This window comes from Sorex fumeus, unplaced genomic scaffold (genome assembly GCF_029834395.1).
Source record: "Sorex fumeus unplaced genomic scaffold, SorFum_2.1 ptg000044l, whole genome shotgun sequence".
Taxonomy (NCBI): Eukaryota; Metazoa; Chordata; class Mammalia; order Eulipotyphla; family Soricidae; genus Sorex; species Sorex fumeus.
In genome coordinates this window covers 30427225-30433255 of record NW_026606101.1, presented here as the reverse complement: position 1 = coordinate 30433255, position 6031 = coordinate 30427225, and positions in this window count along the sequence as shown.

The following is a 6031-nucleotide window of genomic DNA, read 5'->3' as shown; positions in this document are numbered from 1 at the left end:
GTTTTCATTTGTCTCTTTCTGCTACTTTCTCCTAAGTGATTTTGCTTTAGGATCACCATATGGTTTTACATTTGAATTTATATGCTTATTTCACCTTTTAAATTTAATGAACATAAATGAAGCACACTAATTGTGGGTTCCCTTACATTCCTTCATCTTATCACACATTGTAACTTCTATGAATAGTTTTCTTCTGAATGGGTTATGCTATTTTGCATATTTTGAATTCAGTAATTTTTGGATACTTGGTTTAGAGGAAACAAAAACACTCATGTATTTTTGTTTGAGAACAATTTTTATCATTAACTCAAATCTGGGTTATAACAGTGAAGAGTATAGAATCCTAGGCTTAAGGTTATTTTCATTTGGTACTTTGGTTATTTATTTTCACTTTCTTCTTGTTTATCCCTCACTTGAGGGATCTTATGTGAGACTTATCAGGGTTTTCTTATATGTGCATCTTTGCTTCTATCTGGCTTCTTTAAGGAGTCTATTTTTAGTTCACATATTGATCACAGTGTTTATTGGTATTCTTGGTCTCAGGTTATTTTGTTTGCTACCCTTTTATGCTCCAGGATCAGTAAATATTTTTCTCTCCTCAGCCTGGGAAGATTTTAACTATTTTTTATTCATCAGAAAAATTCTTTCCCTTCTTTGAAAATTCTTCTGGAATCCTATTATGCAGATGCAGATGTTTTTAATATTGTCAACTAAGTCTCAACATTTCTTCACTTTAGGGTTGGAAAGATTGTAGAGTGGGTAGAGCACTTGCCTTGAATTGGGGCAACTGAGTTCAATCCAGCATCTTATATGGTCCTCTGGACCATAAAACAAGTTACAGAAAACTTCACTTAAAACAAATTGTCCTTTCTATAACCTTTCTTTTTTTGTTTTGCTTTTCTTGAGTGGAGGTGGGGGATTGGGCACATCTGGAGGTGCTCAGAGCTTACACCTGGCTCAGTGGTCAGTGATCACTCAATTTTAACGATTTTCTAAGATCATTTAACATAGAGAATTGTTGCTTTAATATTTTTTGAGTAGTTTTGAAAAATCTGATGTAGTTGAGGGCCTTCCCAATATTTTATTTCTCTCTGCTTATGTGGTTGAATTCATTCATGTTAATTTCTCATTACAATGCTTTGTAATACTATAAGTTATACCATCATTTCTACTATAAGAGGACTAACCAGTGTGAATTTAAGAAGGGAATGATTTTTTTGAAAATCTTGGCACTCTAAATTCAAGCAATTGGAATACTGATAAAAGTAATCCATGCTACTCGCAAGCGTAGCATGTAGAAATTTTCTCTCTAATTTGTCCCTAACATTTCTCTTTCTTTCTGAGTTATATAGCTGAATAGTTCAGACAGTAGCACTGTAGCACTGTAGCTCTGTCCTACCCCTTGTTCATAGATTTGCTCCAGTGGGCACCAGTAACGTCTTCATTGTGAGAGTTTACTGTTTTGGCATATCGAATACACCTGGGGAGCTTGCCAGGTTCTGCCCTGCGGGCAGGACACTCTTGGTAGCTTGCCGGACTCTCTGAGAAGGAGTTCGAACCCAGGTTGACTGTGTGCAAGGCAAACGCCCTATCTGCTGTGCTATCGCTCCAGCCCAGTGTAGACGGTAGTGACTCCAAAATATGCAAGAGCTTAAGTCATCATTAATTACGTAGAACAGAGTCTCCATGACACCAGGGGGAAAAATAATCACTGTATTACACCACCAAAATTCTCTTTCTTCAATATTTTCATTCATTTCTTCTCTCTTCTTCCATCATTCTTATTTCTCTTCTTCCATGCCTCCTTTCTGTTTTTGTATTTTATTTTATTTTTAAATAAAATTCAAAATTGTATTGTATTTTATTTTTAAACCATACCCAGTGCTCTTTCAGGATTATTCCTTAGCTCTGCTCCAGGAATGTTTCCTGAGGACCAGAGACAAGGGGTCCATAGACAATATTGGGCATCCAATTTGTCTTAAACTACACGCAAAACAAACTCCTTTACCTCTATGCTATCTTTCTTACCTTCTTTTCCTTTTTTAAAATGAGTTATAAGTAAACTTCTCTTAGTGTACATGTGTGTCTGTATGTATCTGTATATTAAAAATATTTTGTGGTTTCTCATAACTTTTAAAATATGTACTTGTTAATATATTTGGCTTATTAAGTGTTTCCATTTTTTGAATATTGACTTTTGAATTCTATATATAAGATTTGGAGGTCAGGAATACTTTGTTTTACAATCTATGTGTCTCTAAACAACAACCAGTTAATTATTTTGCTTAGAGCAAATATTATCTGTAGACTGTTTTAAAATTTATTTCAACAGAGAAGTGAGGCATCTTATGAAATTTTAGCAAAAATGGTCTCATTACAGGTTTTTTTTAAAATTTTTTTATTATTTTTTTCTTTTTTTATTAGTGAAACACCATGAGGTACAGTTATAGACTTACAAAGACTTAAAAGTTTGTGCTTGGGTTTCAGTTATACCATGATCAAGTGCCCATCCCTCCACCAGTGCCCGCCATCCATCACCACGGGTCCCAGCATCCTCCCCCCAACCCCCCCCCCCCATCCTGCCTCAAGTGCGGTCACGGTCACGGTCCTCCCGTTGTTCATCGATTTGCTCGAGCCGGCCCAGTAACGTCTCCGTCATGAGACCTGTTACTGTGTTTGGCATATCGAATACATCAGGGGTAGCTTGCCAGGCTCTGCAGAAAGGAAGTGCAAGTAATGCAATTCTTAAACAATTAAGTTAATAGAGTCAATATATTAAAAGCTATATTTATCAAAGTCATCTATTACAAATAAATTTATAATTTCACGATCTGGTTAAAGTTATGCTGAAGCATGCATATAATCCAAATATCTGTATAGAAAAAAAAATTTGTAAAGACACTCATATATTCAACACTTAAAAACTTTAATTCAGCACTAACTCTATCAGTTAAAGGTAAAGTTACTTTAACTTTACCTTTTGTCAAAAGTTATGATGTTTTTCAGAAATATTTTATTCAAATATATTTATAAGGGATTAAAGAAATAGTACAGTGGGTAGGATATTTTCCTTGCATGTGGCTGACACAGGTACAATCCCTAGCAGTCAGGAGTAATACCTTGAGTAAACATTGAGCATTAGTGGGTGGGGCCCCCAAATTGTCTTATATATGATTATTAATTTATATATATTTTAAGCTGAGATTAAAATACATAAATTGCAACATAGTTTTATTTAATAAAATGATTTGTGGCCAGAAAGTTAGTATAGGGGTTAAAGCACTCACCATGAACGTGACCAATGCTAGTTTGTACCCTGAACACCACATGTGATCCCCTCAACCGTGATCTGCTGACTAAGTCCTGAACACTTCCAGGTATGCCCTAAGCCCAAACAAAATATGTTGGGATTTTTTACTGTATTGTCAATAAGTAGAAATGATACAATCTCGATTCTCCAACTCCTGGAAATGAGAACAGAGAATTTTTCTCATTTCCTGTGCCAACATCTTTCAGTTCTCAGGGTAAGGACATAAATGAAGTGTTGTATCTTAGAAAAATATCAACATAAGTTGAAATGAGAGATACGTCTCCTTGGAAAGGTTATCCTGATTTTAAAGTTTCTAAATTAATTAAAAGCACACACCTGCTTTGGGCTCTATTAACTGTCTGCGACATAACTTTTTATCACTGTTTGTCTGGGAGATGAGAAGGACCATGCAATATGAAATCTCTGAGATACTGATTTTTAGGAAGACATAGATCACAATAAAAACTGTGAAATCATCTTCTTTAGGGTGAGGAAAAACACACCATGTTTTTAAGAAACATCAAAACATATGCTAAAAAGAGAAAACCTATTATTTTTTTATTGGGCTTGAACAAACTAAAAATTCAGGTTATTTTACAGAATTCAGTTTTATTTTCTATTTGAGCTTCAAATTCAATTAAGGTGAAGGGTGCATTGATGCCACTTTCTATCAGATCTTATAATTGGAAGCTCTGAATGCAATACCCTTTCAAGTATCAAATCATAAATAACAATCCAATCTATGAGGCATATTATTTGCTCTCATCAATTAACCAATGGAAGAATTATTTCTCAATTCTGATTACTCTGAACACAGATAATGAGCCTTCTTCCAATTTTTTTATTGATTTTTTCCCCTTGCTCTGTAGCAGTTATTGATTTCCATTTTCTTTTTCAGCTACTAGTTGGTTTGATCCTTCATTAGATTTTGCCTAAAGCCAATTTTTTTCTCAGTGTAACACAGTAAAATCCTATGGGAATAAAAGACAGTCAGGATCACTTAAATTTAGAATTAAAAAACTAAAACAACTAATTTGTCATCTTTGAATTATCCGTAATGAAAGCATATCAAAATAATGACATTCTAATTCATACTCTACTCTCTGTCCATATTTATATACAACACAGAAACTATTAACATTGTAATCAAAATGGAATTTATGTTGGGTAAATCAACTGTGTCTAATGATAAGAAAATCAGATCTGAAACTAAAACATAAAAGTAATCTAAATATACAAATAAATCCAAACACATACATACATATATGCAAACAAATGCATATGTGCATATATATAATTATATATGTAAATATATATGTAAAATTCCCTAAGGATGCCTACGGGTGTATAGTATGAAATTATTCTTTTTTGTGGGAATATTCATATGAAAGTGGGTAATTCATGTTCGGAGAAAGGTTACATTCCTCAGAAATTATAGCAAGAGAAATGTCACTGTATCAGGTAGGGAGATTCCCTGCTTGTGGTTATCAGTTTAATAAGTTGCTAAGGGTACAGGCACTGGGGGGGAAACAGTTTACTTTTTAACTTCTTCAAACCCATTTCCTACCAGCAATGAAAGAAAGTTCTTTTTCCCCACATCTGCATCAGCACTGGTTGTTCTTGTTCTTTTTGATGTATGCCATTCTCTGGGTTTGAGATGATATCTCCTTGTTGTTTTGATCTGCATCTCCCTGATGATTAGCGATGTAGAATATTTTCTCATGTGCCTTTTGGCCATTTGTGTTTCTTTTTGAGGAAGCTTCTGTTAATTTCTTCTAGAGGCTTCTTTCTTGTACAGTTCTGATAGTGTTCTGTATATCCTTGATATTAACCCATTATCAGATGGGTATTGGGTAAATTGAATACACCATACAATGGGCTCTTTTGTATTTTGGTCACTGTTTCTTTCGAGGTGCAGAAGTGTCTTAGTTTAATGTAGTCTAATTTGTTTATGTTTGTTTCCACTTGCTTGGTCAATGGTGTTTCATCCTTAAAAATTCTTTTAGCTTCAATATCATGGAGGGTTCTGCCTACATTTTCCCCCATGTACCTTATGGATTCAGAGCTGATATTGAGCTCTTTAATCCAGAACTTCGTGCCTGGCATCAGACAGAGGTCGGAGTTCATTTTCTTTTTCAGGTAGCAGTCTAAATTTTCCCAGCACTACCTGTTGGAGAGGCTGTCTTTGTTCCACTTTACTTTTCTTGCTCCTTTATCAAAGATTAAATGATCATATTCTGTCTGGTCCAGCCTTTAAGGAAAATAAATATGGGTATTCCTTCAAAAACTAGAAACTGACCTTTCATATGATACTGCAATACCATTTCTGGGAATATATCACAAGGATGCATAAAAGCACAATAGGAATGATATCTGCTCCTATTTGTTCATTGCAGCATTGTTTACAATAGGCAGAATCTGGAAACAACCCAAATGTCTGAGAACAGACAACTTTAGTACAACAAAATTTGGTACATCTACACAATGGAATACTATGCAGCTGTTAGGAAAGATGAAGTCATGAATTTTGCTTATAAGTGGATGGTCATGGAGAGTACCATGCTAAGTGAAATGAGTCAGGAAGAGAGGGAAAGACAGAATGACTGCACTCACTTGTAGAATATAAAATAACATAATATGAGACTGACACCCAAGGACAATAGACACAAGGGCCAGAAACATTGCTCCATAGTTGGAAGCCTGGCTCATGAGCTAGGGGAG